The sequence below is a fragment of the Physcomitrium patens genome, chromosome 8 (assembly GCF_059467195.1).
Source record: "Physcomitrium patens ecotype Gransden chromosome 8, ASM5946719v1, whole genome shotgun sequence".
Lineage (NCBI taxonomy): Eukaryota > Viridiplantae > Streptophyta > Bryopsida > Funariales > Funariaceae > Physcomitrium > Physcomitrium patens.
The window spans coordinates 12,732,805-12,745,061 of NC_143417.1; positions in this window are offsets into that span (position 1 = coordinate 12,732,805).

Below are 12,257 nucleotides of genomic sequence, written 5' to 3' on the forward strand. Positions count from 1 at the left end.
AGAATTAAATATGCCAATTTTTTGATGCTCTATAGCATTAACAAGGATAGTGGTCAAGAACAAATAATATTATATCTTACAATATAAACCATATTTTAAAATATGAATATAATTTGATCAAATGCAATAGTAATTGATAAAAATAATATAAAGTATGAAGCTTTAATGAAAGCCATTAAAGAAGACTATTTGTATTGAAAAAAAAATTAAAAAATTGATGGAATTCAAGTAAAGTATCATATAATTTTGTGTTGGTTTTATACAAAAATAAATAAATAAATGAACAAAACAAAATAAAATAAAACTAAAATATAGGTCAAATATTTGTTATCTAAATTGCATAAAATTGAGCATTTTGATTTATACAAGATAATGTGCTCTATGGTAGAAGTCAACACTAAGAAAAAAATTAACATTGAATATAAAAGATTGAAGATTACATACATTGAAAATATAAGGATACTTAAATATGTAGAAAATGATTGGGCAAGACATAAGTACCAATGAGAGTTGATGTAGACAAAACATGCCAGGTTATATTGCTATGGACATATAAATATGACTAATCTTATAGAACTTATGTAAAAATATATGAAATATATCATTTTGAATAAAAAGATGAATCAACAACTTAATAAACTCATCATTGCATTAATATGCAAGTTAGATATAAGACATTATTTTGGAAGAATTACTTTGGTGCAATACTACAACAATATCTATAAATTGAGTGAATTAAAAAGTATTCTTTATGAAAAAGCAACAAACAACAAACAAAAATCATAAGAAAAAAAGATGTTCTTAATAATGATTCAAATGATAGATCATATGATGGTTCAAGAAATACAAGAAATAGTTTAGTTCAGATTCTTAGGCATGATATTTAAGTTCACAAGTTCTTTAAGATAATTAGTTTGATAATATCAAAGAAGATGGAGGCCTTAAGCTATCAAAGATATGAATCTTAAAGAAAGAAAATCTTCAATATAATCTTATGTCATTGAAAAGAACTATAAAGTCACTCAAAGATGATATAATATTGAATTAGAATGGCTATTGTCAAAAACAAGAAGACTATAAACTCTTGAAACAAGACTAAAGACTAAAAAAGCATTAACAAGAGTGAAGAAGGCTTTACACTTGCTTCCATATATATTCTTAACTAAGAGTTATGTGGCAATGACTTATAGGACCTCCAAAATGTGTTAACTTTGCAAGACACGTATCTTAACTTATAAGATAAGTTTTCTATATATATATACCATATAATTAACATATTTTGCAAGCTATCAATATATGATTAACTTGTTGATCAAGTTTCTAACCTACCAATCAACTACAAATATATATAAAATCAAAGCAACATCTATGAAGCTTTTAAGAAGTTTCTTTAGAAGGTATTAAGAAATTATCCTACTTTTATTTACTTTTATCTATTTCTATCTAATCATATAGGTATTTATAAGAATATATATATATATATATATATATATATATATGTGACATTATCTTTCTTTTTAGGAATAAATTCCATGAGGAGTGGTCATCATGTATTGATGAAATCCAAGATGTGGCAAATTATATTTCCTACATACTCTAATCTTTGTTCTCTTCAAAGATGGTTGGTAGGTCCTCTCAATTATTGATAGTGTCTCATACCAAGGCAAGAAGACCATACTGTTATTTGATTGTTATTAGGACATTTGTAATTTCTTTCAAATAAAATATTTGGAATACTGTCAAGAGTTGTTCTTACCTCTAATAAAATCACCAAACATTGAGACTCTCTTCCAAAGTTGTAATATCAAACATATTGTATCTTACTATCTATTTGAAGAAGAATATGTCATTCTTGAGGATCTTCATTTTGATTATGTCATCTTGAAGGTTGTAACAATTATAATGTTTTATCTGGTAAGCTAACAAATGAAAGTTCTTGAGTTGAATTTGTTGGTTGTTGATTCTCCATCTCTTTACATCACAAATATATAGAAGCAACAAAGAAAGATAGAAGATAGAGTATTATTTTCTTTTAATCTTGTTTTTTTATAGCAAAGATTTGTTATTCTTCATCTTGGTTTTGATAGATATTGTCAATGAAAAGCTTCAATTTTCTTTTCATATTTGTAAGATTCTTTGTTGGCTTCCATGTGCATTCACTAATATCATATCTATGCCAACAAACAAGATATTTCAACCTATTTTAGCATCACCTTGAATCTAATACTTCTTTCACCTTGAATTCTTAATTATTATCTACTTTTATAAGAAGAAGTGGTATTTATCTTCTTCCTAAGATATTCAGTGTTGTATATGGCTCAAAAAGAGATATGTAAATTATGGAATAGATCTTCATAGATGTCGATAGATATAATTCATAAGTTACAGAATTAACTTATTTATTAATAGGAAAAGATCCAAGCCTATGGTAATCCAACTTGTCATTAGCAGGGATAGTCTTGATATAGTGACAAAGTAACTATACCTTGTCATCTATACTAAATTATAGTTATTTTTTATAATAGGCATCTGCAATAATCTTTTTTCATTCTTGAGCTTCCTTTAACTATACCTTCATTGTTGTATGTAGCTTTGATAAATTATTTACCAAATCTTTTGTAGCAAGATTATTAACTTTTGAAAAGTTAAAAGTATTAAGTCATAGATGATAACTATAATTGGTAAAAAAAATATTTATTGAATGGAATAATATATAAAATTATTATATGCAAATTATGCCAATAGTAAAAGAGTTGTCCAATCATTTTGATGATAGTTGATAGTACACCTTAAGTTTTGCTCCAAAACTTAATTCATCCATTCTGTTTGCCTATGAGTTTGAAGATGAAAAGCCAAAAAGAACTTTATATCCACCTTTAAAATCTTCAAAAGAGTCCTCTAAAATCTTGATATAAATTAAGTCTCCATATTTGATATAATACCTTTAGGCAATCCATAATAGTGATAGAAATTGATAAGAAAAAGCTTTGTTGTTTCTTTACCTGTGATAGATTTTGTACATGATACAAAATATTCCAAATTAATAAAATGATCTACTACCGCAAATACAAAATCATACAAATTTGAAATTGAAAGATCTGTGATAAAATCCATAGAATTAAAAGACCATGATTATTTTGGAATAAGTAATAGCTAAAGAAGTCCATAAGATCAATGGCAAGGAATTTTGGACCTTGAATAATATCACATGATTATATAAAGTCTTTGATTACCTTCTACATTTGAGGCCACCAAATATCTCTTGATATTAGCTCTAAAATGTGTGGCTGTTAGAAAGTAAAGACAAATTTAAAGAACATGTAATAGTGCCTTATCTTTTAGAGTATAATTATCTCTCAAAATAGATTAGGTTGTTCTTGAACTCAAACTTGGAAATATCATGAGATTTAGAAGAATTATTCTCGATATTATGGACAAGAAGATAAGAAGACATACTTGATTGAATTTGCTCAACAACGGTTGAATTATCTGTCAATCTTGATTTTATTGCTTGAAGATGAAAATACTCTAGTTTTAAGAGAATTATTCTTTGTTGATTAAAAGATACATTTCTTTCTTTTGGTACAAGATAAGAATATCTAGAAATAGCGTCCAACAAACCTTGTTGTCTTCCCGATTGATAAGGGATCTTGAAATCAAATCTTGATAAAGACATACTCCAATGAGCTCAGCAACAATTCAAAACTTGTATTGATATGAAATACTCAAGATTCTTGTGATTTTTATACATTGTAATTGGACTCAAGATGCCTTCTAAGTAATGACACCATTCTTAAAATGAATCCACAATTGTAAGAAGCTCTTTCTTGTAGTTTTCATAATTAATCTCGATTGTTGAAAAAACTTTGGAATAAAAAGCTACTTGATTGAATTTGTCATCTAATTTTATTTGTAATAATTTTCACCTAAGTAAGTGTGAACATAATTAAAAGCTCGAATGATTAGTTATAATTATTTTTTATTTTTTAACATATTTTTATTAATTTTAATGCTAATATAATTAATTAATAGATCCAAATTATTTTTTTAGTTAATTGTCACTATGATCATATCTTTAGATTATTAATTAGATGGATACTTCTAATTAGTAGATTGATTGACTATTTCAAAACTCAAAAGAAAAAATAGTAAATTTAGAAGGTTTATGATTTTTTTTCTTGAATTACTTTAAATCTTTTTTTTAGTGATAAAACTAAAATTTTAGAAGAATTTCTCTTCTAATTCTCAAGAATTATATCTTAAATTAATCTAAAATCTTAATTTTCAATCCAAAAGCTAATTTCTAATTTTACTATGGTTAGAAAGTTCCTTAAACCTAATTGCTCTATCTTCTTAATTAATTTTGAGATTTTCACACTTAAATTTTATTTTTTAATTTAATTGGATTAAAAATATAAAGTATAATTTTTAAATTAATGATGATCTTAAAAAGATGGAGACAAGCTAAATTTTTTGGTAGAGTTTTCTCTCATAGTGATTTTAATCACTACTTGTAGTTAAAAAAAAAAAAAAAAAAAAAAATGGAAAAAATCACAAGCATATTAATTCAAGGCCAATTTGCAATTAGCTTTTGGATTTTCCAAGAGTTCATACTTAAGGGAGTTTAAATTGAAGAATGGTGATTATGAAGGCTTTGATGGCAAGAACTCTTGCTGATTTCCAAGTAGGCTAATTAGAATTAGAATTGATATTAAAATTTACAACTAAATTAGCAAATTAATTGATTCTTATGATTTAGAACTCAGATTTGGGCTTGTAAATATTCGATCTTAGGATAAAAATATGTTTTAGAGACATTATTGGTGTAAGTTTCACCAAAAAGGTGTTAGTTTTTGAGTTCTAGACATTTCTAGCCTTGAAATCGGGGATAGGCTAAAAGTTATTGAAGACTCTTGATCTTGATTAGGGATTTTCCGATTTTGATGGTGGAGATGTATCCAGCACTTTTGGGCCTCCTCCCACTTCGTTAAGAGGGCTTGAGTGGCCAAGCTCCCTCTCTCTCTATATATTCTTGTGGCAAAGTTATGGCAAAATGTTCCCCCATCTTGTGAATGCAAATCTTCTTCTTTAAACTTATATGGCCTCGGTTTTAACTCACTCAGTCTATCTCTTTTTATTTTATTTTTGTGAAACTTTGTAAGAAAATTCTAATTTCTCTTAGCTTTATAACGGCATAAGGCATACTTGATTTGAAGTTGTAACAAATTTTTGGAAAGTTTTCAAGGTGGAAGGAGTCTACTACCTTGGTAGAGTAAGAGCATTGGCTTAAAAAAATCTATAACTTGGTGACTTCTGACTCAACTTTGATTTGGATTATTGAAACAAATTCATTCTAAAGTTTCGTTTGCTAAAAAATTTAAATCACTAATTTCCGAGCTATATCAAATTTTTAATGAATTTTTAAATATGAAAGGATCTACTACCTTGGCAGGTTTAAACAACCAGCTTTGAAAACTTGTATCTTAGTACTTACCTACATTTTTGTGCTGAAATTTGTTGAAAAAGAAACCCTACTAAATGTGGTTTTAGGAAAAATTATACTTGTTAATTTTAAACTATTAACTGATTTTTAATGAATTTTTAAGTAGAAGGAGATCTGCTGCCTAAGCAGCTCAAGTTACCTTGCTTTGAAAACACATTTCTCAGACGTCAAATCTCGGATCACCATGAAATTTGGTAGATAGGAACAACTTAAAGTCAACCTCAACTACAAAAAATTTCAAGTACATAGGAGTTATAGGAGAATGTTGGCAAATTTCCGAATGATAAGGGATCTGCTACCCTCAACTCGACATACTCTAAGTAAGTTTTCCTTCCCTAATCACCCTCTAATCACATCCTTTAGCACCTAAATTGGTATATTATCACTCAATTGTCTTATTATCATTAATTAGTTTTATTTAATAATTTCAAAGAACTTTTTACCTCACTTTGAAAATTGATCTTAAATTCTTATCTTTCCATCCATTTTTATTCTTTAAGAATAAAATAAAAAATAAATTAAAAATTAATCTGATCTTTTAATTTTTTTCTTATTTCTTTTAACCTTAACCTTTAAACATTTACTTATAACCTTCAACTTTAAAATATTACTTTTAACCTTAATCTTTAAAATTTTATTTTTAACCTTCAACTTTTACTTCCATTATTATTGAACTTTCACTTAAGTTTTAATTATTAATTCTAATTTTAATTTTAATTTTTAATTTTAATTTTTTAATCTTTCTACTTTCATCTTTTATCTTAAAAATCTTAACATCATGTTAGTACTGAACTTAAAATTTTAAAGCTATTTATTACTAAATTTCCAATTCTAAATGAAGTTTTGTCATCAAAACTTCATCCTTAGATAACTTCCTATATAGAACTCCGGATTTATATGAATAATACCATCTTAGAAAGCCTTAAACTAGCACTTTAGTAGAATATTCATTGTTTTTTTTTATTTTATTTTAATCCATAATTTTCAAAGTTTAAATTTGATGGGATAAGTCTTGAAAGGCACTTAACTAAATGAACTACAAATGCTAAAAATTAAATCATAAAAATGTATAAGTAACTTGTTGTGTTGTTGGATTAATCTTGATTATTATATCATTTTGTTTTTCCTATCTTATATGTAATTTGCATCTCCACATCAATTAATATTGAGCTCTAATCTAAATTATAATATAATTAAACTAAATTTAAATGAAGGAAGAAAAATTCACTCATACAAAGTTTGATACATGTGTTTCCATAAAAAATACTTTAGAAAAGTCAACATGATATAAGATTTGTACAAAAATAAATTTATTTTTTAAAGCATCAAATAATGCTTTGGCTTCTTTACTCCACTCAAATTTGTCATTACAAATCAAATGTGTAAATAGAGCTACAACTTTAAAAAAATTCTTGATAAAGATCTATAGTAATTGGCAAAGCCCAAAAATTATTGCATATCTCTTATTATTTTTGAAATCTTCCAATCCATGATAGTTTGGGCCTTTTTTGGATCCATCATTAGTTCTTTCTTAGAAATGATGTATTCTAAGAAGTCAACTTGAGTAGTATAAAATATACACTTTTTCAACTTGATATATAATCCTGCATCTTTAAGTTTTTGTAATATACAACGAACATGAACTTCATACTCTTTTTTATTCTTAGTATAGATTAAGACATCATTTAAATAATAGATGACAAAATCATCAAGAAGCTCACAAAAGATATTATTTATTAGATGTTGAAAAGCAGATGGTGCATTTGTGAGTCCAAAAGGCATGACATTATATTTAAAATATCCATACTTGGTTCAAAACACAATTTTTCATTCATCTCCTTCTTTAATGCATACCAAATTATATGCTTTTTGTAGATTTAATTTTGTAATAAATAGAAGCCTTTGCTAGAAATTTAGAATGATATATAAAATTTTTAGCAAAATTTTTATTAATATATTTTTTGAGTGCAGCCAACTTGTTTTGTGATAGGCTATAAATTGATTCAAATGGTAGTTGAGCTTCTTCGTGAAGATCAATAGAACAATTATAAAGATGATATTTTGGAAGAATATATATGTTTTTTTTTTCAAAAATATCTTAAAAATCTTGATATTGGCTAGAAATACTACTTGATGATTTTTTGTCCTTAGAAATGGACATGGTATATAAAGCAAAAGATAATCCTTCTTTTGTGGCATGCATAAAATTTCTTGCATTTACCACTAAAGATTTGGATTTACTAGACTTATATATTTTTATTTGACTAATAATTTTTTGAATTAAACTATCAAAAAAAATTAAAGTTACAAGAAATCAAATCTATTTGAAGATTATACTTTTCTAACCAATATAATTCTAAAATAATTAGACTAGGTAGAGATCTTATTACGTTAAATATAATTATGCTATTATGATCTTTAATTGCTATATCTAAAGGAATAGTCTCATGTGTAACATCTCTAAAAGATAGCAAAAAATCATCTATGACTTCTACATGTACAAGTTTAGTTTTTTTAATTAACAATATTTCTTATTTTTTGACAAAATCTTTGTCTACAAAATAGGTTGAGGCTCCTGAATCTAACAAAGCTAAGACTTTGTGATTTTTTGGTCTTAAATAAACTTCTATTGTAAAATAAGATGAAGAATTTGAAAAAAAAAAAAAAACCTTCACTAGGAGTTATACAAGATTCTAACCATGCAATCTCTATTGTATCTAAAAAAACTCATTTTTTAATACATTATCTTCTTTAGCAACTATGCTTCTCATCTTGTAGTTGTATTGTTTCTTTAGAAAATGTTGAGAAATATTTTTAGCTTTTCTACAATATAAACATAAACTCACTTGATGTCATCAAGTCTTTTCTTGCTCCATGAGGGATTTAAAATATATCATATTAATTTATATTGGTTTTGGCCTAAATCAATGTATTTCTAAAAATTAAGGAGTTGTTGTCATTATTTAATTTATTCCTCTCTAATAAAAATTTTATTCTTCATTTTTTTTAAATAATTGATTGTTGTATGCAATGGCTTGAGCAATAAATCATTCCAAAGATTTTGCCTTTGACATTGTCAGTAGCAAATCTTTGACATTATCCTTCAACCTATATCAAAATTGATTGATTAAGACTTTATTATTCCAATTCACATTGCAAGCTAGGTTTTGAAATTCAGCAGCATATATAGTGGCTAATTGTGATCCTTGCTGTAAAGAGAAGAGTTAATTTTCTATTATTCTTTTTTTATCATTTTTTCTAAATATGTCCATAAATATTTTTAGGAATGAATTCAAATCTTAAAAGAGTTACAAATCTTTTTGCATTAAAGATGCAAAATAAGAGAGCACTTCTTAATAGAACTATGCCTATGAATTTCATTTGAGTAAATTCATAGAGATATTAGAAGGAATACAACATTAGATAGAGCTTCAGTTATTGCAAAAATCTTCAAAATTTTGATCTTATTCCATCAAACTTCTTAGGCATATTAATCCTTCTCCATGTCATACTTGTAGAAGCAAAATTCCTTGGATTTAGTTGTGTGGTCAATCTACTTGATTCCTTTAATTACACAACTTCTTACTAGAGACTTTGAACTTCTTCTACATGTATAGGAATAGTACGTCCATGATTCACATTGGAAATACATGAGATTTCTATTCTTAAAGTATTGACAAGTTTATAAAGATCTGCAAAAGTTACAAATCTATTCTTACTTTTGTTGAGAGTAGTATCCATAATCTTTTCTTTCATAGAAAACTCAAACAAGTTTAAAAAGCTAAATTAGAGAGGATTATTTGCAACTTCTAATATCAAATGAAAATTTTTATAAAGAAGAATAATCCACTCTCTTTAAGAAGTAGATCAGTGTTAAAAAATAAGATTTTTTGTTTAAAAGTGGGTAGTCTGCAACCTTCAAAATACAACAATAGAAGTGGGATAATCCACTCATTTCTAAAACAAAATAAAAACAACAAGATAGCACTCTTATCAAATTTTCAAGGACATGAATCTTAAAGAAAGAAAATCCTCAATACACTCTTGTGTCATTAAAAGAAACTAAAAAAATACTTAAAGATGATATAATATTGAACTAAAATGGCTATTGCTAAAAAAAAAAAAGACTATAAAGTCTTGAAACAAGATTAAGGAGTAAAAAGGCATTGACAAGAATGAAGAAGACTTCACACTTGCCTCCATATATACTCTTAACTAAGAGCTATGTGGCAATATCTTATAGGACCTCCAAAACGTGTTGACTTTGCAAGATACATATTTTAATTTGCAAGGCAAGTTTTTTATATGTGCGCCACATAGTTAGTTTGTTCTGCAAGCTATCAACATGTGGTTAACTCATTGATCAAGTATCTAATCCAGCAATCAACTACAAAGACATATAAAGTCAAAGTAGTGTCTATGAAGCTTCTAAGAAGCTTTTCTAAAAGATATTATGAAATTAACCTACTTTTATCTACTTCTACCTAATCATATAGGTATTTACGAGAGTATCAATGTAGATTTGTCATATACCCATGGAATAATATAATATATTTATTAAAATAAAAAAATCAATCTTTATATTTTTAAGAAGTACAAAAGACTTATTACCAAGACTCCTAAAAATCCCTATGCCATGAGAAGGTGATATTATCACCTTCATATAATTTCATTTTATAAGCACTAGACTTGGATTTTGAAGCTAAAAAAAATAATTAAATTAAATTAAATAATAAAATAATATATAGAAGAAAAAATCTAATATTCAAAAATTGGTGGATTCAAAGTTATATGATAAAGATAAGAAGTTGTTTAAAAGAAGCATACATGAATAAGACTACCTAAGTTGTACAAAGAAGCATGTCCAAAGTATAGTAATTTAAACATATTATTTACTAGAGTCACCAAAATTAAGTGCAAAAATTGCCAACATATAATTGTAAAAGAAGATATTAGTGTTTCATTAGGTAATGAAAGATGCAATTTTGACCAAGATATAGAATTGTTCTTCAAAGATTTAGATTTTTATTAAGAATGTAGATGCAAAATTTGGTACTTTATATAAAAAATTGATTTGATTTAATGATATTTTATATGTGGTATTTACCATTATATATAATAAAGAATAATTTTATTAGTGGTTTTTATGACCACAATATTATACTTATTTCATTTGTTTTAGTTATAAAATTTCTTAAATACATAATGCTTGTAGAAAATGTTTTATGATTTGTAGAATACTTTAAAGAAAATATTTACAGTATTTTTAATAAAAAAAAATAATTTAAATATTTAATAATAAATTTTAAAAAAACTAAAATAAAATATAGCCAATCTATATTTTATTTCTTGTAAAAAGAAAATAATCAACAATGAATCCTTGTTTATAAAATATCTCTGTTTGAAAAAAATTAATAAATAAATTTTTTAAGTTGCAAAAATTCTTCCTGGGAACAAAAATATCATATACATGTACTAGTGCCGTTGTGTATTGCAACAAAAAAACAATTTTGAAGCAATAGTGATGGTTGAAAATTGCGATTGAGAAGCAGCCCCGGAACAAACTTCCACACCCATGTGAATGTGGATAAGTGTGGGCCTGACGAGGGGGTACAATGTGGATCCGTGCGGGCCCAATCAGGAATGGGTTCTGAGTTCCCAACCTGCCGCCCTCTAAACTGCCCGCCCTCTGGTTCCCATCCGTTCCCTCCATGCGCTCCCAATAAATCCTGTAACGGCCAGGATACAATCTGAAAATAATGACGGCCCAGATGTCTCTCGTTAGTCGATAGAACAAGGAGGTTTCTGCAACACGATTCTGCGAGGGTCACCTCCAGGTTTTGGAAGATTGCGGCGTCGGCCAGTCTGAGGAGGTGTTACTGTGCTAGTCAGCCCGCAGCGTAGCGTAGAGCATGAACACACATTGATCGCCCATTGTCAAGGCTCTTTGGCGCACATGGGCGTGGGGTTGTGTGTTTGCTTGGTGGGCTACACTAGCACGTCGAGGGAGAGCTTGAGTTGGACGTAGGGGGTTTGCGACACTGGAAGTCTGTGTGAGCGGAGAACCGAGCTACAACACGACGCGGAAGCACGCCGGAGCAGCTGATCCGTGGCGCGGAATTCATGAAGTACGGATCCAATGGCCAGATGCTTGATGTCCTTAGTAGTGCTTATGGGGGTCGATACGATGTGGCTGAGGAGGGGGTTCGGGCATCGGGTAGGCAGTTTGAGGGAGTGGGGGCGTACAGCGAGTTGCTCATAAACGGGCGGGGTAGACGGGGAGTGCGGAAGCCGATGCTTAGCAGCCGTAGTATTGCCATGAAAATATCAAGCAGGTGTTGAGAACGCATCCATGGGTCGGGTTGGAAGGCGAGGGTTTTGTTTACAGTTTGTCCCCAGAAGGTGCACACTTGGAATGGCAAAATAGTCTGGTGAGGTCGAAGAAAGTCGTGCGCAACCGCCGAGCAACGTTCAGACATAGGGGCGCCATGAGAGCCCGAGTTTTAGTGGTCTGCTGGGTAGTACCTTGCAAACGAAAATCCTAGACCAGGGAGGGCTATATGTGTGAGCAGTATGCTGCCGAAAAAAAATCAGTACTAATAGCTTGCCGTAGTTTGTTGTACATCGGTGGCCGCATCAGATCAGGGTGTTAGTCGCATCCGTTGTAGTCTAGATGGTTGGGATACTCGGCTCTCACCCGAGCGACCCGGATTCGAGTCCCGGCAACGGAAGCCCCCGAGTGACAAGTAACGGA